Raw genomic sequence first — 26,525 nt, forward strand, 5'->3', positions numbered from 1 at the left:
ATATAGTTAAATTCATGCTAATATTATAAAGATGGAGAGGTTCTTTGGTAAAATTTTTCAATCATTATTTTCTTTACTCTTAATCATCAATTATATTTAATCATTCCCTGGGTGTGTATCAAATGCGCCCGGACGGTCTCAATAATAATCATTGAATTATTAAGAACCTAATATTAAAATTATAATTTTCCCGTTCCTTTACACCATTTCAATACGTGAAAGTGATGGGAGAATGCCGTAGTCCGTACCTATACAGTACTTGCACAGTATTGTGTACAATTAACGGACGATCTACTTTCATCGGTCAGTTCTATAGTAGGCCAGTGGTTCTCAACCACGCGGCAGTGCAGCTGCATTTTTAAAGTCTGCTGTTCGCTTTCGCTTCTTTAGCTATGCTGTATCCCAAACATAACAAAATAGGCAGAGGAAGCCCTGGAACATAGTAGTAAGACACTCCATTCTCATTAAAACACAGAGTTCCTTACTTTTCGCCGCATTTTGAAGGCATTGTACTCAACCTCCGCGTGGGAGCCTACAACTGTCGCCTTTACGCACGAACGTGCTCCTGTGCACTATCATCATTTTCCTTTTTTCTTCATTTTGCCGTGACAGCAAAGTTTCGGAAACACTGGCACAGCTACTTACACCATCGCCCATGATTCATGAAACGATATTGTATGGAGGTTTCGTTTTCTTAACAAAATATAGCTTTCTAATAACCGTAGTTGTAATTACTTGAGTTATTTACTAAATATTTTTTACCTATAAGTTTAGATGTTAGATTTTGCGACGATTTGATATAACTTTTAGGTACTTATTTAAATAAAAGAATTTAAATAAAATAAAATAATAATTTAAATGAAATAAAAGAAAAACCTATCGTTATGACACTTTATTCTTCGATAATAGCTGTAATTCGAGATATTGCTTGTTGAATGATGGACGCAGCATTTCTTGTCAGAATGGGGGGAAAAAATAATAATTTCCTAGTACGGGAATCGTACCCATATCGATTCCAATCTAATGGAGTTTTGTACTAAACGGACCATAAAATCGTGTTCGTTATAGTAGTTATTTTTTAAACTTGATATATACATGTTTCTCCGGCTCATATTGTTGAACAAAGTGCGGTGTTAAGTTACGCCATCCATGATTTGATAATTGTCTATTAGGTGGATATTAGAGATCGGAATTATTTTCTCTATACATAAAATATATTACATTTATCTCAAAACAACATAATAAAAAACTAGTAATTGCAAAATATTTTGTGTATGAATTTCGCAAGTTACGGGATTTGAACCCGTGCCCTTTTGGCTAACGCGTATAAGCTGTACGTTCACATTCCAATCCGTTCATCCTTTCTTATACATACCTAGAATTTGAATATATTATCATTTTATTCTTTTTATTGCAGCTTCACGGAAGTAGAGTAAGTTAAACGTAAAACTTCTTTAATATTTATTTTAGAGTTTTACCCACCACGTCTTGCACTCTCTTTTCCCCAACGTGTATGTGCACGTCGCGCGATTAACTTGTGTAAATAAAGTAGTACTTACCTACTATTTTAATTATGTAAAATCTGCTAAGTTTAAAATTTTAAAGTTTCAATTAAATTAAATACTGATTATAGCGACAAGCTTTAATAATCATATAAATTGTGTATAATGAGGTTATGAGTTAATAGTCAAAATTTAAAAGACAAATATTATTTTCTCCTTTTTAGAGCGTTTAAATAAAAGTTTTTTCTAAAAAAGATTTTTGGCTTTTAATTTATTTATTGTAAGAATCGCTAGTTTATGATAAATCGAACCCGTTATTAAGGTAATGTTCCACTTTATTTTACTTTTGGTTACCACAGAACTCTACAGAGCGTGTCGTTACGAATTACGATAAAGCACGACGCGTTACGACATTAACCGATGGATAGGAAAGTTGTGTTGCTAGTGTTGAACACTTTGAATTATTTTTAGGGGAAATATCTAAATAATTTAAAATTAAATGTTTCTCTTAGCTTCACGCTATATCCGGGCGTGGTAGGCTGAGGAAACCTGGTAACCTAGAATTAAGCCACTCCATTCCCAGTAAGACACTACCATTATTCACTTTCCGCCGAATTCTGGAGGCATTGCATGTTGAATGGCGGAAATCAACGTCGCGCTTTGCCTCATTATCAGAGCAAGAAAATAAATATATTCGATTGAGTTTTAATCGAACTCACAACCGAAGCGTTTACAGTCGCATGCTTGAACTGGCCTAAAGATATTTTTAATATAAATTTATTCAATTAATTCTTATACATAATAACAAAAGTTATTAGTAAATTAATATAAACTATATAGTTATTACCCTAAACTACTCAAATTTATATTATTAGTATTTTATTTGTATTTATATAAACATTAAGGTGGTTGGTCAGTCACATTTAAGCCGGTTAGGCCGTTAGGCTGAGATTAAAAAAAAGTTATAAAAATCATTGTCTTTAGCACTAACGGCGATCAGTTACATTACTATTATAAATATATAGATGTATTTTATTCAAATTAAAAATTAATAGAATTGGCACCATCATGAATTTGAATAATAGTTATACCGTCGGTTAAATACTTATGTTCAAGTTATATTCATTTTCAAATCTAAACCTTAAGACTAAATCTTAAAACCTACGATTCTCTTAGTCAACAAAACAACACCTCAGAAGTAGATAAAAAACCGGTCATGTGCGAGTCAGATTTGCCCTCATCAATTTCAGAATTGTAAGTCCACGGGAAGTACAACTTATAAAAATTTATAAACTTAAGTTTGCTGGTTTTTGCCATTATAAGTTTTAAGATTTTTTTTCATTAATATAAAAGACAAATTACTATCGTCAATATCAAATAATAAAATACTAGCTATAAAAAAATTACCCCACATCAAAAATTACCCCACGCATCCAGGGAAAATCATTCTCACACAACTGTCAACACTGCGCCTTTCTAACCGCGCCAGTCGTCTCTCAACCGTTGGTAGGTGTTGTTGCGTTCGATTCCAATCAAACTTTTACGTCACAAAACCGGTTTTAAAGTAAAAGGTGGTTAAAAAAACTAAAGTATAGATGATTTTTTTATATAAACTGTGCCCTTTTAAGTGCTAGTGGTTTAATTTTTTATCGAGGTATGTTATCTTTTTATTATCTTTTCATATCTATATGCGTTTATTAGTTGTATTTTTTGTTCTTATTTGTTAGTTCAATTTATTTGTCATTTAAATTCTTTTATAAAAATAATGAAAAAAATTATAAAACATTGTAGGTAGGTGTGGGTTCAATTTCACTTATAAATAATTTATATTTAAAAAATAGGCGTTTCCGTTTTTAAAGACGAAGCGTGGCGTCTTAAAGTTGACAGACAAGATACCTACGAAGTTACTTTCAAATACAATGACTCAAGTCTATAATTTCTTTATACATCAGACTTAAAATCAAAAAAGGATTCTTTATAATAAAGCGGCGTAGAGTTACGCCACTAAACGGGTATTTTGGAAATATAATTGGTGCCTTCGAAAATAAGTGTCCTAACGCTAGGTTCGCCCTGCCTAGTGCCTATCCAGCTATATGCGGGATACACCGTGTAGCTATACGAAAAAGTAGTTATTATACAATTTTATATACTCTTACGCATATAGCAAGATAGACAGAGGGAACCTGAATTTAAAACACTCGGTTATTCCTTATTTTGTATGGAAAAATCTAAATAAGATCACAATTTCTATACAATTTATATAAGTTTTCTTTGTTTTAGTACCGTACAGTACTATTATCCGGTTACCGCCGCTGTCAAGTCACTTTCGAACTAACGGGTATTTCTAACGAACTCGCTTATAATAAAGATTTATTATTCTCCTTTTAGCTTTAGAAGGAACCTAGTGTTAAGTCACTCCGCTTGAAGCCTATAGAGTTGCATATTCAACGGAAATTAACGCCGCGCCTTTCCTTATAATATATTTATTGTTCTTTAAGCATTTATTATATAACCTATAAAAAAACGTTTTATTATAACATCTTAACAAGCTTGACTAATGTTACCATATGGTTGATAGCAAATAATAAAACTTATTATGAAATATAATACAATAAGAATACTTCTTTTGGCCATCTTGACGCAATAGGAATGTAAACGCGGTAAATGTGAGTTCTATACCCATTCAAGGTAATTATTGTATATAAAAAATTTTCAATTCTTCATTTTGGTGGACGCGCAGCGCTGAGTTCCACAGCTTTACAAACAGTGTCTTAAAAATTGGTGGAAAGTGCGGAAGGGAGTGCCTCAGGACTAAGTTGCTGCCTGCCCTGGTATATGTGATATATAATAAAGTAGGGAACGGAGTGTTTTAACACTAGGATCCCTCTGCCTATCCTGCTGTGTGCGGGATACAGCGTGAATCTGATTTATTTTATTGTTTTAAGTTCTATTACATTGATAAATGTCAGTATTAATAGATTTTCTCATGTCTACCATGTATGGACATTGGACAACGATCAGTTATAATTTTCTTACGTGTATAATATAGATTTCGATATTAATCACTTATATACATTTATAAATTAAGAAATAAGGCCGTTTCTATGAATTTTTCATTAAAAAAAATCTAAATTAACAGATAAAATCATCGTCGTATCGCCGCCGCTTTTTATCTTTAATTAAATAAAAAAAAAACTAGTTCTTTCGTCTCTAATTATAATAAATCAATAATTTATGCATACTACAGTTTAATAACTTTATAATTTCTTTATATTAAAGTAAAGACTTAGTACGACAGCGTCTGTCTGTAAACGCGAGGGTGTGGTTTCGATTCCCACTAGAGGTTATGAAGTATGTTTAAACACTCGCTCTGCTAATAAGTAAAAATGCAGGGTTCCGCCACTCAACACTCAACAACGTATCGAGAATTAGGAGGTGCGTGGGGAACAGAGTGTCTTAACTCTACGTTCCCTCTGCCCACACTGCAGAAGGCTAGATATAACGTGAAGCTAAAAAATATCTTCATATTGTGTCAATGATACGATAGTAACCGGTTGTGGATGGTGACTCATTACATAGTTATGTCATTCTTAATAAGACACTGTAAGTACGCTTTTCGTCTTTCTTCCTGTCTTAGACTCCCGGTTATAAAGAATTTAGTGACACTACAGTACGTTTTCCTCTTTTTATTTTATTTGAATTTAGTTTTTTTCACTAGCTTTAATCTGCGGCTTCGGCCCGGTCTTAGGAAATAACTAAGAATTGTTTATGACACATTCTAAGTACTCGAAGGAACTATGACCGCAAGGTTACATGGAGCCTTCCTAGATTTATTTAGATTTCTACACATTTTCCAATTTCAACGAGTAGTTCAGGACAACATTATTAGTATAGATTTGATTTAGTGACACGAAATTACGTTCTACTTTTCTTCATTTACATTTTCTATCATTCCGGGCCAATGCGAAATGAGTCATTGCAATAAAGTGAACGGACTAGCTGATTCCTGCGGCTTCGCCCCCGTGGTCAATAACTGGGTGTGTTGACATTGAATAGATTTTGATAATCTTTTAAATATAAGGTTTTTTTTTATTTTCAAACCATTAGCCCCAACGATAAGCGCATTCTACATACATACATTTCATGTTTTTATTTCAATCAATTGTTTACATAATATTTATTACTTATATAAAAATATAAAAACATGTTAAGATAATAATTAAAAAATATAATAACTTATATTAAAAAAAAAACACATTAATCTCAACACAGCTCGACCCAGAAACGAAAAGTGAAACGTAACGGATCGTTAAAACGGCCGTCGCCGTTTTAATTGCAATATTTATGTAGCGGTCACTTTATATGTCGATTAATGATTAATTATTATTTATTTTCACGCTGTATCCCGCATACAGCAGGGTAGGTGGAGGGGAGCTAGTGTCAAGACACTCCTTGCCCATGCACTGCCTAATTTTAAAGTTAATCATGTCGTAGTGGCTATAAACACTGGGGTTATGGGTTCGATTCACCGTTGGGCAAAAATACAGTCTCAAAAATGGTTGGATAAGCGGGATAAAGAGAGCTTTTTCTAAAAAAAAACAACTATTTTCTTATTTGTTTCTTACTGTTTCCTTTTGTTCCGCTGTATTTGTCCCCACCATGTCGCAGGTGACGATCCGAGTTTAAAGTTTTAAACTCGCGGAATAACTCCGGAACTTCTGATGAAACTTTTAACAGGCAATTGTGTACTGAAATTGTATTATTTGGTAAATTTTCAAAAGATGTTTTCATCATATTGCTGTAAGAACTTGTTTTTCTTTATTTCTCCGAATTATTACTCCACATTGGCACAAGTGTTCGACTGTAAAACACGATGGTTGTGGGTTCAATTCCCATTCGGGGGAATGAAATATTCAATATTTTTATTTCTTTGCTCTGGTAACCTCAAAATGAATTCAAGTACTCAAAACACATTGCCTCAAGAATTCAAGAGAGTGGGGAGCGGACTGTCTAAACTAGGTTCCCTCTGCTTACCATGCTATGTGCGGTAGGAAGCGTAAAGCTTATATGTATATATAATTGTCTTTCTATATGTAATCAATTAATCGGCATAGACAAACGCGGCGTTAAGTTCCGCCACCTACTATTTCTACATACCCTCTCAATTATGACAATAAGAAAGAAAAAGCAAGCATATTCAAGTAAACTTAAACTGATTTAGCGTATAAACGTCTGTTACTGTTTTGATAAAAGTATTTATAGCTTTCCCTCACGCGAATTGTACGGTGCTATATTTAGGTATACTTCCATACTAATATTATAAAGCTGAAGAGTTTGTTTGTTATAACGCGCTAATCTCAGGAACTACTGTTTTTGTAGCTTCACGCTGTATCCCTCACATAACAGGGTAGCCAAACAGAAACCTAGTGTTAAAACTCTCCATTCCCATTAAGACAATTCCGTTCCCCACTTTCGTTACCGCGCCTTGCCTCGTTATTACAGCGAGGAAATGAAGATATTAAATATTTTATTACCTCTAGTGAGCATCGAACCCACAACCTGTCGCATTTACAATCGCACGTTTGTACTCCTTGCATCACAACTGACCTGAATTATTGGTTTGAATTGGAAAAATCCATTTATCGAGGAAAGTTTTAGTCCTATATCCTATAGGTATACCTTAACTCCATTTGATCACGAGGGCAAAGCCACAGGTCAAAACTTGTGTGTTATTTTTGTATGTGTGCTTACGTAGTTCACCCACGCATATCCCACGTGTAGCAGGGTTGGCAGGGGGAACCTATAGGAAGTGGGAACCTAGTGTTAGTTAGAAGGAAAGGTGGCGGAAATTTTAATTGTTACGGCCTCAATATGAGAATTAATATAACTTTAAATTAAAACGAGTTAAATTTTCACTGTTCAAGTAAATGGTGATCCTTGAAGTTTATTATACACTGAAATAAGATGCGAAGATATAAATAATTAAATGAAAAGACAATGTGCACGAAACTACTGCCGTACTGAGGTCGTCTAGAGGCGGAACAGGGTCTGAGTGTAATCACGACGGTTGTGAGTTCGATTCCCATTCGGAGCAATGACTTATTTTACTACCTCGCTCCAGTTCGTAGACAAAGCGCGGCGATGAATTCCGCCACACTACACGCAACGTCTCGAAAGTTTGGGAAGGAAAGTGCAAACAGGATTATCTTAACACTAGTTTCCTTTCTTGAGGTTTGTTATCCACTAAAAAACGATATATTTTTATATAGGACGCACCGTCCTATTTTCGATACATTACGTATTGAGTGGCGGAATTAAACGCTGCGCTGTCTTGTTACAAATAATTAATTCCCCCCATTGGGAATTGAACCCATAGCCGTCACGTTTAACGTCAGGCGCTGCGCCACAACGGCCTCAGGTAATATTATACTCGAAGATAAAAATAATAAGATAAGCTATACGAAACTACAGTCAGGACAATAAAATTCTTAAACTGAACACAGATTCAACCTTGACATTTAAAACCATGCGTATTTTGATATTTATTCGAGTTTTATAACCTTGTAGTGTAACGACTTCTATGGAAGAGGCTATAGGTTCGATCTTTTATTTCATTTAGTATAATTATTTATAGTTTGGATCACCATATATAAAACCTTTATTAGAGGGAGTGAAAAATCATTCCGTTTTTTTATGCCTGAGTGTACAAGCGATGATTACGAGTTCGATGCCATATATTTTAAAACCTTAATAATATTTTTGTGGAGGTTCCTCTCTCTGGAGCCCTAGTCATCAATGGCATGGACCCTTGTCCCGCCGTCGGAAGAGTGTTTTATTTTTAAATATTTTTAAATGTATTTTTTATAACAATTTATATTTAAAAATGTAAAATTCTCTTGTATAATAAAAGTATATGTATTCACGTTTTTTTCTGTAGGTTTTAGACAAAACACGTTGTTGAGTTCCACCTCTCATAATACTTCTAAAAATGAGTCGAATGTGGCAAAGAGAAAGATGGCTTGATTTAAAAATAAAGAAAAGTTAAAACTGACTATCAAATTGGACCTATGTCTTTTATAATAGAAAGCAGATCTGAACCATTTCAAATAAAATTACCAACACTTGTAACCTGTGCCTTACAGAACAGGTAGAAATAACATAAATCTGTCAAACACCTGTCAAATACCACCCCTTGTTTGGGTTTTACAGAAAAAAAACCGATCAAGTGCGAGGCGGACCACCACCGAGGGTTCCGTTCAAATTTCATGGGAACGAGTCTTATGTAAGTTGACAAACTTAAGTTTGCGACGTATGCACTCATTTTGCACGGATCCCTAAAAACGAATATTTATAAAAAAATACTGCAAAACGCTCTCCAGACATCGAAAACTACCTCTAAATATGACAGGTAGAAAACAGACGTGATGGAAAAAACTTTGACTTTGAAACATAAGGTTTCCTTCTTTTAGTTCGAGGTGACGATAGATTTTTTAAGAAAATAAACACAATCATCCCTTGATTTTAACAGATGGTTCAAAAATTTTAGCCGTATCCCTTATATAGCCGGGTAGGCAGGGGCACCTAGTGTTGATGGCAGAACTGCCTTCCGAACCGGTGGTAGCTTTTTGTTCATATGTTCATTCGACGATTCAAAAGTGCTTATAATAATTGCCTATTTGAATAAAGAATATTTTGAATTTGAATTTGAATTTGAATTTGAGACACTCCGTTCCCCACGAATCAGAGGAGGAGGGATAGGAAGCGTTGCAATTTCAGCGGCGCAACTCAACGCCGCGCTTTGCCTTACCAGAGCTGATAATAGTTGAAATATAACCATTATTATTCTTTGAGTCCGTGGCGTAGGTGCACATCCGTATTCCTATGGACGCGATGGTTGTAGGATCGATTTCCATTCGAGGGAATGGAGTATTTAATATTTTAAATTCTTCGCTCTAGTAACAAGGCAAAACGCGGCGTTAAGTTTCGTCATTCGTCACTCAATGCCTCATGAATTCAGCGGAAAGTAGGGAACGGGAGTGTCTTAATGGGAACGGAGTGTCTTACCTGCTACTTGTATGTTACAGGAAGCTGAAAAAAAATATTAAGATTAACTTATATGCAAAAAACTAGCTTTCTTTTTACATTTAAAAAAACTTAACAATGACTTAATCTCAATTATATAACCAAGCAATGATTAACAATGGTGCGGAAGATTTTCGTTATAAGGCTGGTGTGTTACAGCGTTTTATAATATAATGGTGATATTTATTATGTCTTTTTTTTTGCTTCACGCTCTATCCCGCATAGCAGGGTAGGCAAAGGGAACCTAGTAGTACGTTCCCAACCAAACCATTTTCTTTAGAGAGATTTTTGAGTGGCGGAACTTAAAGCCGCGCTTTCTCTTCTTACTAGAGCAGGAAAATGTTTTTTTTATTTTTCCCGCTATGTCTCGAATGTCTCTAAAATACGGCGGAAAGTGTTTGTGAACTGTGTTTCTTAACGATAGGTTTAATCTATCTACCCTGCTATTTGCGGGATACAGCATGAAGCTAAAAACAAGATATATACTAACAAAAAAACGATTCAACATAATTATATTTTAGTTTGTAAATCGCAATGTAATTAGCTCTCACGTAACGTAATTAATTAATTGGCATTAACTAGTTTGGCTGAATGCCAAATACGAATGTTCTAGGACCGTTACATACATTAGTGCTTAAATAAGGGACTAGCTTTTACCCACGGCTTCGGTTCCCTGGACAACAGAGTATAACAACTCCTGTATGACGCAGGTACCTACATCAAAACAAGTGAAGTCTTATAACATAGTTTATATTAAATATCAATTCTTGATAAATTTACTATCCAAAACTTTAAATAACTTTCGATTCGAACCGTGTTTTACTGAGAGATAGATTTTTAAGACATTTTGATTATTAGTTCCTGAGACTTGCACGTTCAAACAAACATACTCTTGAGCTTTATAATATTAAACATAGACACAAATACATACTAAACGCCATTATAGTGCAGTGGGACAGTGTCTGTACATAGTTGTGAGTTCTATACCAATTTGGAGTAATGTTACTTTAATAAGCTGCAGCTGCTTTAAAATAGGTTTTTTTTTTGTAGAATGAGACATTTTATGTGTGGAATAAAGAAATTAGCTAAGTATACGAAATGGCAATCTGTTCTTCATTTGTATTTGGTTGGAGGAGTCTAACGTCGAACATTTATTTCTAAATCCTTAGTGCAAATGAACACCTAGTTGTAATTTATTACAGCGAAAAAATCTAAAATAATGTAAACAGTGTCGTAATTCTGATAAAATGTGTCGGTTGTGAGTTTGTCAAACGAAACGTCTCAAAAGTTAGGCGGGAATTATGGAACGGAGTGTCTAACACTTCCCTTTACTTTGCTATGCAGCAAAAAAGGTAAAGCTGGATATATTATTTTGTTTATGCAGCTGGGTGTTTTTTGTTTTGTTTATAATATTAGTTTACAAATAAAATCCCCCAAGTGAAGATCGAACCCACAATCGAAACCGAACCGAAATTTGCCGTCTGCTACTCACTGCTCTTCAAATAATTTTACTAGCTTTTATATAGCTTTGTAGACAAACAATCCTAAGTTTAACACTTTCGAATGATTTTTACGTATGTGAGAAAAATCATTGTTCTTTGTTCTCGTTTTGTTCTAGCGTTAATTCTTCTATAGATAATACATACATAGGTACATGTCTAGTAAAGGGAAATTACTAAATTATAGATTTATTGTAGCTTGGATGTGATAATTAGATACAATGAGAGAGAAAATAAAAAAAAACCTTATTGTTATATGTCTGCGTGACAAAAAGGAGAGCTTCAAGCTGTATTCATTTTTAGCTTCATTCACCCTTCATCCCGTTCACAGCACGGTAGGCAGAGGGTAGCCGGGCATGTCTCATACATTTCTCTCAGTTATTTCGATTTTCGCTCATAGGTAAAGCCGCCAGCAAAAGCCAGTCAAACGTATAAAACTAGTGTCCTAGGAACATAAACTAAGTACTAGATAATTTTAGACTTTAAATAAGCCAAAAGTGGAAGACGAATGGAGTGTAGTTTAAAAGTAATTAGTGGACCCCCTACCATTTCCGTTAGGGTTGTCTTTCTTATAGAATAAAATAGTTTTTTGTTTTTTCTTGTTTTTATTGTTAGTTTTATGGGAATTTTGTCTATATACCTACTATTTGTTTTTCGGAATTTAAAATTTTGACGTGGTTTTTATGTTTAACTAATCATAAGAGCTTATTATTATAGCTACAAAAGGATTTCTAATGTCGGGTTTTAAAAACTGCATTTATAACCAAATTATGCACGTTATATCTAAACTTTTAATTTAATTGATAGTGGGGGTCTCGAGAAAAAATATTTTATTGAGTTATTAGACTTTAGCCCATTAATTACACAGTTAATAGTTCTTCTTGTGACAAATTTCAGAAAGACCGTGTTCTTTTATAATATGCTCTTTAATTCTCTTAATATTCCTTTAATTAATAAAATTTCACGTAGTATATTATAATAATATAAACACATTTTTCTATTACCTGGCATCCCTATCGCGCGCATCGGAGCGTCCATGATTAATGACTCTCAAAGACAGTATCGTTTTAAGCTCAGTAATGCGTGATGGTGTTTCTACACAAAAAAAAAAACAATTATTTTAAATGGAAACGTAAAGTTCTTATACAATTTTAATTCGATTTTTATTAAACCTATGAGATTAAATATTATAAATAAGTCCAAATGCTCTGTCCACTCAGCCATACATTTTTATCAAGCTACGTTGAAATTCGTATACGCTCGTTTACAACTGACTTATTTAAATTGCTAGCAAGTAAGAATTTCATAAGATTCCTAATAACGCTCTTAGACTATTTCCTAATGTCTTAAATTCTGCCACGGATATTTTTATGTTGTTAAAATTAATATAAACCATAACAACAGTACGGCGTTAGTTTCCGCCATTTAAAATGTGTTGTTTCTAAAAAAAACGATGAATACTAGTTTCTTTCTGTCTATCTCGCTGTATATGGGAGACGTCTATTATTATATTTAATTCTTTTAACTTACTTTCTCATAATAATACCCACATATAATGAACTTTTGTTGCAATTAAAACTAAATTACACAAAGAATATTTCATAACAAAACATATTTATATAATTACAGCATACTTGTCAGTAGAAAAGTAAACAGATTTGCATGACAGTATAAAGGCAAAGGGGTAGTAAGATCAATTTTTATTAAATAAAAACAATAGTGCGTTATTATTTTGACGTGGGCAGTATCCGACTGTAAACGTTGCTTCTGCTCTTTTCATAAAGTATTCATAAAGACTGTCACTTAATACATGTTGATTCATATATTTGTATATATCTTTTAAATCATTTTTGTACATCATGTAGTCCGCATATTGCAGGGTAGTCCAATTTACTAACGCAAGAAAATAAAAATAATTCATTTCCTTGAATTGAAATTGAACCCACAACCGTCGCAATTACAGTCAGATGCTATGCCGCTGCGAGGCACAGAACAAATATAGAAAGAAACTACACTTAGTACAGTTTACTAAAGAACTTTCATCACAGTAGGCCCTATTTAGTCGTTACAAATAACTATTAACTTTAACTCAAAAACATAATTTCTATAGAGAATTTTAAAAACCTTTTATATCATAAAGTACTTGGAGTGCTGTTGAGTAACATTTTTGTTTGTTTTTCTTCAATATAACTGTAGCATTGTTAAATAAAACAACTTTATGAAAGAATAATATGGGGTTGGTGCCAATGTTGGTATAATACTAGATCAGTTTTAGCCAACTTGGTATTAACGCGCATACTAAGGCATGTCTCTAAAATTGAGCGGTGAGTGGTAACGGAGTGTCTTAACACTTATTCGTTTAGGCAAGGCGCGGCGTTGAGTTCCGCCATTCAACAAGAATGTGAAATAGTGGAAGTCAAAACCGCACTTTACTATTATAAAGTAAGGCAATAAAAATTAATCATTGTCCCGAGCCGGGATCGATCCACAATATCTTATAATGCTTAGGCTGAATTTTGAGTGCGAAACTCACTCAACTTAACCCTTTGAGTGTTCTATAATACAACATTGTTAAGGTTGTACTGACAATGTCTCGAGTCTGTGTGTATGTCTCTTAACTAGAAAGTGGAGAACGGAGTGTCTTGACGCTTCTTTGCCTCCCTGCTATATAAGCCACAAAGAATGAAGCTAATAAATTATTGTCACTAAAGAAGAGTAGTTGAAACGTGTTTGACATAACACGAAGGATTATTGGTTCAAATCCATATAGTGATTAAAGTCACTTAAAAAGAGAACGCACTAATTCTTCACTACATTTTCACTTTTAACTTCTAAAATGTTGGTATTTCCCACCAACACTGAAGCCGAGGGGTCGGCATTTATATATAGGAGTAACCACACAAAGGTATTCGTGCTAATTAAATTAAGGGTTACCGTCAAAGGGACTGACATACCGATAGTGAATACATAGAATGTATGAAACAATGCTTATATTGTACATTGGAAATGGAGCTTACTTGGGCTTTATCTTCGTGCATTAAGGTTATAGCTTAGAAAGGTATTAAAGCATTCCGTTCTCCACATTTCTACCAATTTTGGGCAATTGAGTGTTTGCTTCTAGAACATCCTTTTTGGAGCAGAGTAGGAAAATGGAAATAATTTACGTATAATACTATTTATCATAAATTTAATTGGCATGCTGAATATATATGAGTAGGCACAGAGAAAAAAAAATCTAAAAATAAAGTATTACAGCATCAAATATCCTTTGTTCGCTAACATACTAAATCCATCATAAGGCAAAAAATATTCATTAAAATAGATTTCCATATTTTGGAAATCCATTAAAAAGCCAATTAATAACTTTATCAATAATTATTATTATTATAATGAAAATGTACTTGCGCAAATGATTTTAATATTTAATTATATGGGATGCGTTCAGCGCCAAAGAGGTCTAACCTACTTAAATATTTTTTGATATAATAAAATGATAACTTAAAGGGTCTTCAATGTTTTACTGTCACAATTTGAGAAAATCGAAAATTAACATATAGGAAAAAGTATTAAAACTTTTCCTATTAAAGTATAAATAGATATTGGTATATGTTAAAAGGGACAAGCAAAGTGAAGCAGAACAGCATCTGGCTGTATGTTCCATTCCCAATATGGGGAAAGAATTATTTTCGTTTTGTGGTCCTTGTAACAAGAGAAAATATGGCATTTATTCCAAAACAATACACTCAATGTCTTGAAAATTGGGCAACAAGTGGAGAATGGAGTGTCTTAACATTAGGTTTAATCTACCTATCCTACTGGAAAATTAAATTATGCATTATGAGTTATGCCACTTTAATCCCGTCCGCCACATACATATGACCAAAAACCATTACATTCGATCATATATTGGGGTTATTTGTTTTAATTAATATTGGCTTTATACGCTTTTATGTAGGTAATAGGTTTGATTTAACTTTCTGTGGTGTATGGAAAAGGCAAATACGTATATTTAACAATATTTTTTTAACAAAAACATTAGGAAACAACACAACAATGTAGTATCATCGACTTGGTCTGCTGATGGTGACGGGACCAGAATAGTGGAGCTTCATAGATTACTAGAAAATCACTCGTCTCCAGTTTAGCGCAGAGCGTACTCTACGCAGGGGAAACGTAATGTTAAGACACTGCGTTCCTCACGCACCACCAAATTTCCCATGTCTCGCATGGCGTGTTGAGTGGCGAAATTCAATGTCTCGATTCTACCAGAGCGAAATCAGTTCCCCCAATAGAAATTGAACTCGTAACCACCGTCAGATGAAGTCTGCGTCGCGACAGTGTTTTTTTCCCAAGGAAACTATTCTATTACAGCATCAACACATCTTAATTTGCTCTCGGGATAAAACTTGGATATACCTGTCGTGAACATTTTACGACGTGGGGTGAGAAACAATGAAATGGATCTTTTGGATTTTTTTTATTGTTTTTTTATCCTGTTTGATGACATTTGCGTTGCGTTCCCCTAAAAATGTTTATATTTATTTACTAAAGCAGAGGGAACCTTATATTAAGATACTTTAGTCTCTAGTTGCTGCCCAATTTTCGAGATATGGCTTGTTGAGTGGTGGTAGTCAAAGTGCGAGGCTGAGTTCTGCTATTCAACACGTAGCGTCTTCAATTGGACCGGAAACCAAGGAACGGAGTGTCTTGACACTTGGTTCCTTCTGCTTTCTCTGCATCTCCTCCTTAATCTATCGAACTCTATACTCTATGTAATTAGGTAGCCACTACTATACCATAGATAAAGAATGATACTTTACAAAACTTCATTGCGGCGAAGGAAAATAGTTCGGGGGAACCGAGCGTAAACTTATGTATTAAACTTTAAACAGAGCAGAAGTTTCTTGTGTTGTTGAACGATTTCTTATTGCACAAAATACTTAAAATCTTAATATAGTAATGCTTATTGCTTTTCTCTCTACTCGAAACTCAACGCCGCACTTTATTCATCAGAGCAGGGAAATAAGAATAATGCAAATATAACCGTTCTCCGACAAGGGATCGTATCTCCAAGCCTTCTCTCTTTCTTCTTTTCTTCTCCAATATAATTATGTTATTATATACATTTTACATTAAAATTAACTACATATTTTTTATTGTTACTTTAAAATAAAATGCGGCAACTTTCCGGGTTTTACTCTAGAGTACAGAACTAAGAATGTTGATTTCCGCTACACATATGTATGTCTTAGCGACTGCAAATAGCTATTTCCGGTACGAAAGTCCGGTACTTCCGGTGTATACCAACAGATATATAGATTAATTAGTAGGTATCTTGATGATATACGTGTGCCTAATTAGGAGCAGTGATAATGGGTTCGTATTCTGCTGTCATAAGTGAAATTCTAAATACATACACGTATAATACATATTATATAGATTACAAAGACTAATCATGACGTAGGGGGTACAAGCGAGCGACTTTAAACACGACAGGTTGTAGGTTCGATTCCCACTCGAGGAAATGAAAATATTGACATATTTACATGAAGTAGTGTCTTAACACTAGACTTCCAGTTTCCCCTCTAAACCTCCAATAGTTAATTAATAGCAACTACTTATGAAGGGTCACATATATATCCACATCTTTCCATTTCATTCTTTTCCATTCCTTAGAACCTAAACGCTATATTTTTTCACAGAATAAAAGAGAACTAAATAGAAATCAAATTTACAACTGTCTTTAATACTAGTATCTACGAGTACATGTATAAACTATTTATGGCATGTAATTTCTATTTATTTCCGTTTCCGGTTTAAAATTGTAATGTGTTTTTAATGTATGTAAAATGTAGGCAACGCCGCGGTATGACAGTTAGGTTATTATAATAACGGTTTTCTATAAATGCGGTCGAAATGACATACATACATGCCGATCTCATCATGTACTTTTTTCACTTTATCCCGCATAGCCAGTGAAAAAAATTACCAGAGAAAACCTAGTGTTAAGACACTTCGTGCCCTAGTTTTCCTTCTATTTTTCGATTTTCTGCCGAGCTTTTGTTATTACTAGAATAATAATGAAAAAAATATTCATTCCCCGAATGGGACGCTATCCTACTACGCCATGACGGCCTTGTCTTACCATGTGAATATGTATAAAAACTTAACATAAATATTTGTCCTTGATTAGAATTGAAGTCACGACCTTCGCCTTAGCAACCCAAATTGAATGATCAATGAAATACCAAATGCCTTCCCCATACGTTCCCATGCCTATTTATTTATATTAAAGAAAAAAGAAACAAAAGAAAAAAACCTCCTTTTAAACTTCAACGGAAGTCGGTTGAATCTAAAATTGTCTTTAAAAAGAAAGGAACTCCCGCGCAGATGACGTCACGCGACAGATGGTTTATAAACGGCGCCATTATACATTCTTACGCGTCGCTTAACGTCGCGAATTTAACTAAAGTAGCTTCACGTTGTGTACGCATATAACAGAGTAGACAGAAGGAACCTAGTGATAAGGCACTGCGTTCTTCACGCGCTGCACAAGTTTTAACATATTGCGGAGTAAACCACTGCGTTTCGTCTACTACAGCGGAGAAATCAAAATAATTATTTATGCTTTCATAAATTTAATGCTTTGAACGAGAGTCGAACCCATAACTATGGTATTTATAGTCAGACGCTGTGCCACTACCTCTACAGCCTCAACTGCCAAATTTAATTACATTTAAATAAAAAAATATATATAATATTAATTGTGTTTTTTTAATAGTAGAAAAAAATATGTAAAGTGACATTATTATTGTCTTTTAAACGGTTTTTATCTGTATGTAGAGTTTTGGATTCTCGCTATGTCTTAATTCACAAACCACCTAGCTCCAACTACGCGAACTTTATAAGAGACGCCGAAAATATTATTTCTCAAATATACAGCTAAAAATATTATCTACCAACGTATTTTTTTTTAAATAAGCGATCTGTGAAAAATATTACGTTTTTATTGTCTCATAAATTTCATTTATGCGAATTAAAATATCGATATAGCAGAGGCCGTCGTGGCACAGGTGCACAAGCTTGAGATTCTAAACGCGACATTTGTGGATTCGATTCCCATATGAAATTTAATATTTTATACTTGCTCGCTCTGATAAGTCCCGCCATTAACACCCAATGCCTCATGAGTTCGTCGGAAAGTAGAGAACAGAAGTGACCTTGTCCGTGAATTCGGTTAATGGGAAAAGAGTGTGTTAACACCAGGTTCCCTACTGTGTGCGTGAAGCTAAAAAAAACAAAGCGGGCGAAGCCGCAGTCTCTAGTGTATTGTATGTATAAAATGTTATTTTTACACAGCGGCATAACAACCAGAGCCGCCTCGAGCCTAACAAATTTCGTATTTACTTTCTTCCGATTCATAAAATATTCATGCCGTTAGAATAATCAAAATGGTTCTTTAAGAACAATTGGGATCTTTCGTTTAATTTTTCTGTTTTTGTTGAAACAATATTTGTAAGATTATTGTTTTCTTTGATTTACAATTTTAATTGAAATTAAATTGGTTAATGTTTAACGTTTTATTTTATTCTTTCAACTTCACTCTATCACTAGTGAAATACCCAAAAAGAACGTAGTGTTTTTTCTTCTCTCTTTTCCCATTCGAGCCATTTTTCCTAGTGAAAATTGAACCCACAACCATATTATATCCAAAATATCAAATGGGCATTAATATCCATCCATGATGCCATCAATTATAAGTAGCTTTACGATCTTATCCGTATAACAGTGTAAGTAATTATAGGAAACCTTGTGATAAGACAGTCCATACTCCACGCATCGCCAAATTCTTGAGGCCTGCTTAGTACGTAAGTAGGTACTAAGATGAACGCGGCGTTTATCTCCGCCATTCAAAACGTAATGGCTTAACAATCAGGCGGTGCGTGAAGAACGGAGTGTCTTAACACTCAGTTCCATCTACCTATCCTGCTATATGTCGCAATTTTACTTTGGCCTTCAGTCTATAAGTATTTCTAACGTCGACAGTTCCTTAACCCTAACGGTATTTTTGTTTCAACGATTCGACGTCATTCATTCGTATAAATACTATTACTATAAAACAGCGAAATGTCTCTGTAGTTTGCTTAAAGGTCGCTGGCGGAAAACTAGGAAATGAGGAAAAAAAGAGGCCGTGCTGGTGCAGGGGCACACGCGTGCACTATAAACGCGACGGTCGCGGAATCGATTCACACTCGGGGGAATGATATTTAATCTTTTTATATCCTCGCTCTGGTAACGACATAAAGCGCGGCGTTGAGTTCCGCCACCCCACACGCAAACTCTCAATAATTCGGCGGAATTGGGGAACGTACGAGGTAGTGTCTCAATACTAGGTTCCTAGGGTCCCTCTGCCTACCCTGCTATATACACTATATAGCAGGGTAGGCAGAGGGTACTCGTATAATACACTGTAAAGCTAAAAAAAAAAAAATGTAACTAATGATTTGTATTTTTTTGTTTCAGGTAAAAACCGGTTCTTTGAAATTAGAAATCTTACAAGGTATTGACATGTTTTTGAGAAAAAATAATTATTTGATATTTTCATATACTGGTAGCAATATAAAGCGCGGCGTTGATTTCCGCCATTCAACATGCAATGTCTCAAAAGTTCGGCAGAAAATGGGCAACCAAGTATGTTACATTAGGTTTGCTCTGCCTACCCTGCTATTTGCGGGATACAGAGTGAAACTAACCTTAGATAATCTCCCACATTATTATTAGAAGGCTTATATCTCTCTAACATGTACTCTAAATTTATAGCTCAATTAATATATAACGTAGGCTCTGGTTTATAGCTAACATCCATGTATCTTAATAAGATTAATACATATCAAAATTCATGCATTTCACTGGAAACAGAGGACGAGAAAGAAAAGAAAGCGTTTAAATCCGCCACTCAACACACAATGTTTGTATAGTATATAATTAGGAACAGCGTGGGGTACGGAGTGTTTTAACACTAAGTTTTCTCCACCTATCCTGCTATATACAGGATACAGCATGTTCACACAGTTCCTCACGTACCGCATAAGTTTCGATACATTGCTTGGTGAGGCGTCAGATTTCAATGCTGTGCTATGACTTATTTTCAGAAGATTTTTTTTTGTTTTCCCAATTCACGAGTGGAAATCGAACCCGATAATGCGACGGTTGACGCTGTAGTTAGCTCTATACAACTGCGCCATGAGGGTTTCACTTAATACTTGTGTTACATTATAGTTACAATTGTATATTTATTCAAATTGACTCTCATAGTAAATTATGTTAGAGCACGACTTGTATACTTTAGATTAGAAATAATATTTGCATGTGAAAATAATAAAAAAACTTGCTTAAAACAACTAAAATACAGCCAAATGTTAAATGGAATGCTATGAATGCATAGTTTTATCAATGACTATTTTTTACACGCGGCTTCGTTCGTGTGGTCAAATAACTAAAACTTTTATATGACACATGTGTCATGGCACATTCTAAGTGGCCGAGATAACTCTGACCACACAGGGGATTACATTGAGACAAAATTAATGTTATCTAATTTAACGTATAGCCATCCTCAATAAATAGAACATCAGCTTCATAATATTAGTATATAACAGAGCTGTCGTGGCATAGCGGCACAGGGTTTTACTGTAAACGCGACAGTAGTAGATTCGATTCCCAATTTGGGCATTTTTTTAATTTCCTCACTTTGGTAACAGCATAGCACGCCTTTGTGTGCAGCTTCCTAACACAAAAATGAGCAAAATTGTGCCTTAACACTAAGTTCCCTCTACTATCCCTGCTATATGCAGTAAGCAAAGTACAATAAAAAAGCGAACCCAAGTGAAAGAGTTATATCAGTTTGCTATTAAAATGCTAAATAATTAAAATAAACAACCTAACCTACTATGTATGTGACCTTCCTTAACTTTTGTTTTCTGTCGCGGTCTGGTGCCTCTATGCTCTAGTACAGTTAACTTGCACAATACAACTAAATGCTAATAGAAATTTCGACACGTTTAAAAATACAATTAAATAGATAATATTTGAGCATTGAGCGTTCAGCAGTAAACGCGACGGTTGTGGGTTCGATTCCCATTCTGAATGCTTATATTAGAAAAAAAGAAAATACTTATATTACAGCGTAAAAGTGAAAAAAGACTTGACATTAATTCTTACTGACTTTAAATTGTTTTTTTATATTTCAATTTCATTATTAGAATTAAAACAGCTGAATTCAATGCGTTAAGGAATGAATTTGCAGTTCAACAATTAAATATATATTATTTTATGGTAATTTTACGTCTACAAAAGTTAGTTTCTAGCTCAACTGCCGTGAAACTGGCTTCAAGTGGGTCGTATTACATCACAATCTAGTTACAGAGGTAGTTAGTCGAATATAACCACTTTTTAGGGTTTCGTATATCAAAGGGGAACCCTTATAGGACCACTTGGTTGTCCACCTGTCCATCTTTCAAGAGCATTTATCGTGGAGGTATCAACCTTAAATATTTAAGTAGGTATTGGTGTTTTGAGCACAGAAAAAATCAAACTTCAAGTCAACGCAATCAAAAGATACGAGCATTTTGCATCGTTTGTGCTGCATTTTGTATTAGGTTCGCCGTGTTATCTTACAGTTATGAAATTTGGCACGAGGTGAGAACTTACAATACAAATAATGGTAAAAAACCGTTAGTGATCATTTATATATTTATTAGATATTAGTGGACCCGAACGCGGCTTCGCCCGCTTGAACTATACGAATATTTATTAAATATATTTATGAAATTATTTTCAGTTTTCAATAGAGAGATGCGTTAAGCAAGCTCATTTTGGGTGACGTTTTCTAACAACAAACTTTGCAAGCCGTTGCTTAGCAACGCGTAGCGTCCATTGTTATTAACATGGCGGAATAAATTGCATGTGAAATTAATAAGTGTGTATATATTGAAAATATTACAAATATGAGAAAAAAAAGTATCCTATGTTCATCCCGGGTCCCTCAAGTATCTCTATATGACTATTGTATCACAATTAAATTAGCGGTTTGGCCCTGATTGCGTAAAAGACAGACAGACAGACAGATAGAGTTACTTTCGAATTTATAATATAGGTATGGATATAACTGTTACAAATTTATAATAGTGGTTAATTTCATACAAATACGGGCGTATGCATGTGCACAAATTTTAATTTGTCGACTTTTGAAAATTTACTTTCTATTGTCATGATGTTGGTACGGAACCCGCGGTGGGCGAAACCGACTTTCACACATACATTCACGCTGTCTCCCGCATATAGTAGGAGAAGGTAGGTAGATGGAACCTAGTGTTAAGACACGGTGGCACCACCACCACGCACCACCCAATTTTCAATACATTTCGTGTTGACTGATGGAACTCAACGGGTCGCTTTTTTTAGCAAAATAAGGTAATGAAAATAATTCATTCGCCGGAGTAGGAATCGAATCGTCGCGCTTACATTAAAGCTTTGCCTCTCTGTCACGACGGCGATTCTCTCTGGCTAAGCTACGCGAACCTATAAATAATATAATAGAAACTAGAATTGAAGTCATAACTTCATATAGAAACAAAAGTACAAATATAAAACCAAAAAGATATTTCAGTAAAGCACCTCCAAAATATAATCCACAGAAATTCTTCTTCAACTGAACTGAATTTATTTTGGTACTTTTACTTTGCAAAGTTTTAAAATTCCTTTTGATATCAAACGCTTAGGAGTTTTGGTAGCGAAAAATTTTTCAAGAAAAAGAAACGAAAAGATAAAAGATATGGACATTTCCTTTAATTAATGTGAAATGAAGACTGTATTTAAGGGTTTGGAAATAAATAATGGTATTAGATTCAAATGTATATTTATTGCTAGCCTTTACCAACGCTCTTACATTTATAAATCAGCTTCACGCAGAAAGGATAAAAGGAATGATCCCTAGGAGTGTTAAGATACTCCATTCACCAGAGAGCAAAGAAATGAAAAACAAATTAAATAAATATAATTTCCTCGAGTGGGGATCGAACCTACAACTAGTGGCACTTTGACATTTCTTCCAGTGAAATTTGAACCATGAACCATCGTGTGCACCACCTCCCAAATATGTCACAACAAATAAGAAACTAAACATCAGTTTATTCACTTCAATATTATTGTATGATGATAATACATAAAGATAGTACCGAATCTATTGATAAGATAACAAGATACAATAATTTTCAGGTGCCATACAAACAGTTTTCATCAAAACATTAATAATCATGTAAAAAGTTTTGACCCAATTACAAAAGAAAAACAAATTATTTGAGAGCCATTGATAATATAATATACAAAGGGAGAACCCATTGTTATGACACTCCGTTCTCCACTTTCGAGCATTAGACGGCGAAATTCAATATCACAAACTTATTTTCTAAATAAAAACGCGCTAATCTCAGGAACTGCTGGTTTGAATTGAGTTTTGTACTGTATGCTCAATGTATCCCCTATGCCTTTACATGATAAAGATGTACATGCACTTATAACCTTTTGTTTTAAAATTCTATAGAAAATATTTAAAAATATTATTTTATTGTTCTATTAAAAAATTAAAATATTTAAGTTGCACTATTGAAGCTCTGGCTCCATCATCAAACCAGCTGGATGACACCATATTATTGTATTGTCATCTAAGCTACATATAACTGTCACGTTTCATTATGATACAATTATAACAAGTGGGTCAAATGCAATTTATTATATTTTATAACATAGTTGTAGCTTTAAAATCCGACCTAAATAAAAGCGTGTGAAAAACTCTATAAATCATTTATTTCTCAGTATTTATTTTTTTAGAGAACTCACGACCACCGAATATAACACGCATATAATAGATTAATTTTTAACAAACATTTAAAGTTAACGCGGCATTAAACTCCGTCAATGCCAATGTTTCTAAGTTCCTCGCTTCCACGCTATACGGGATAAAGCAGGTTTTGTATATATAATGTAATAACATTATATAAATATAATATTATGAACTAGTAATTGATATCAAACTTACGTCTACCTCCTTACTGACCGCAGGTCGTTGACCTAACGTTTCATTGTAACCGGTCGTAGAGTATAGGAGGCTGTAGCTAATTTTGCTATTACTGACGTTTTATTTTTTCCGTCGCAGTGGACTAGAGTGTGGCTGTAAGCGGGGCGATTGTGGATTCGATTCCCCCTCGACGGAATGTATTATTTTTTTTGTTCGCTCTGGTGATAAAACCCTACAAATAATATTATAGTATCCAAAGTGGGGATACCCAACCTTTTATTAACTTTTCGTTGTATCCTGCACATATCAGAGAAGGGACCTGGGAGCCTATTGTTAAGACAGTCCACTTTCCTCTGAATTCTCAATACATTGCGTATTGAGTGGCTTAACTCAACGCCGCTTTATCTCATTACCAGAGCAACGAATTAAAAATATTAAATGCTTATTGCCCCGAGTGGAAATAGAACCCACCACTATTGTGCCCCTGCCTCTCGACCTCCTCATTATAATGAAATCTAATACCACAAACTTATTTTAATGATAAATATTTTTGGATATTAATCCCTTTTGAATCGCGTGTTCGTTCGATATGTATGTTGTGATATTGAATTTCAATTATTTATGTAATACCAAGCGAAAACATTATGTAATCTATAAAATGAATAATATTTATTTATATAAATTAACGAAAAGTATATCATAGTATTTTATATGCGGTGTTATGTTCTATTGACGTATTAACGTGGTTGAGATGATTTGTCTTTGAAGTAGTATTTATATGTATTATAATATAACATTTTCTTTGTTTGTTATGATAAGACGCAGTAATAAGTTTTTTCTTATTTTTGCGTTATAAGTAAAAAGTGAATTTCCAGGGGATTTCTCGTAAATTATAATACAGAGTAAATTATTAAAAGTAATTGAATTCACAACCCCCATAGTATTTTAAACATGACATCAATCAACTTACTTCAACGGTTTCCAATTATATTTATGTAAAAGTTATAAATGTTGTGAGCTTAATTATAACCGTACTTAATAGAGGACAAATATTTCTTATAAAACCACAGTGTGCTATTTATACCGAAGAGAAAGTACTGTTGAATTATAGCTATTAAAAATATGTTTCGCCTTACTATATATTTTAACGCCTTCTTTTTTTTACGTAGGTACAGGGAAAAAGTGACCTAGTGACATCTTATTTGTTTGTTCGTAAAAATCACTAATACAAACTGTTACGTGTTAGTGATTTTTATAATATTCTTTATTGCACTAAAAAAATTACATAAACAATATATAAAGACATTTCGTGTACAAAGGTGGACTTATCTCTATAAGAGATCTCTTCCAGTCAACCAGTGGAAGTGGATGAGTGAGTAGCGAGCACCACAACTTTTTATATAGTAATGAGTTTCTTTTTTTAACAAATCACTCGGCAAGAGCAGAAGTGGAATCGAATTTGAACTCACTATCATGACAGATTCATCTTCTCCAAAATTATTTCTCAATGTTCAGCAATTTCTGTGTGAATAGAATAGTCATATCTTCATAACTAACAAACAAATAAGATTGAACGATGATTCATTAAATTTATATCACGAGGTCGAATCCTATTGAGTAATATTGCATTTTATAATGACTAATTGTGGTTGCATATTTTTTATCTCGAACATTGTGAATCAAATATCGTTGCGTTTATTTAATACGTGAATATTATGCATATGAATGATGTTTCATAGATCTAGACGCCAACGAGGCGCAGCCGCAGTACGGACGTGACTAATTTCTCTTAGTGGTAGTTCGAAATCGTTTCTTAGTCGCTTCACAGCGTTGAGTTAAATTACGCATAATACTTACTACACTAAGTGAAAATATAAATACCTAAAACATTAAAATCATAACTAAAAGAAATAATATGTACGACAAATAAATCAAGCAAGTATTTTTGAAAAAAAAAAAAACAAACCACACATTCCTAGAGTCGAAATAAATAAAAAGAATTTAAAAAAAGAACAACTGTCCCCTTGCCTATTAAATTTGCTTGTAAAGACCATATCTCCGAGATCTGTTCTATGCGTCTGACATCTTTGGGCTTTGTTCGCTATAATTTTAGATTCTTTACTTTGAATAACGTCGTGGCCCAGTTAAGAAAAGGCTTTTTTATATATAAAAGAAATATATATTATGGTCTGTTAACGCAACAGTTGTGAGTTCGATTCTCACTCAAATTATTTATCTACGGCTTCGTCCGCATAGTCAGTGGAAATATCCACCAGTTGTTCTTGACTCTTACTACGTATTTGACTGTAGACGCGACGGTTGCGGGTTTGATTCCCATTCGAGGGAATAAACTATTTTGATTTCCTC

The 26,525-nt window shown here is 34.0% G+C and overlaps 1 protein-coding gene across 6 annotated transcripts in view; it reads left to right on the forward strand.

The window, feature by feature from the left end:
- Positions 1–2,976: 2,976 nt before the first annotated feature.
- The window catches only part of LOC146528013 (fasciclin-3-like), a 90,715-nt gene continuing 67,166 nt past the window's right edge, over positions 2,977–26,525 (forward strand). For 5 of the 6 annotated variants that reach the window (XM_085204902.1, XM_085204904.1, XM_085204905.1 and 2 more), the window contains exon 1: positions 2,977–3,156. The gene's annotated coding sequence lies outside the window, so the exon portion shown is untranslated. Of the gene's footprint in view, positions 3,157–19,606; positions 19,644–26,525 lie in introns of all 6 variants that reach the window. The other variant, XM_085204903.1, reaches the window with a different exon arrangement.

This window comes from Heliconius melpomene, chromosome 20 (genome assembly GCF_056956725.1).
Source record: "Heliconius melpomene rosina isolate 202511_hmr_F chromosome 20, ASM5695672v1, whole genome shotgun sequence".
Classification (NCBI taxonomy): domain Eukaryota; kingdom Metazoa; phylum Arthropoda; class Insecta; order Lepidoptera; family Nymphalidae; genus Heliconius; species Heliconius melpomene.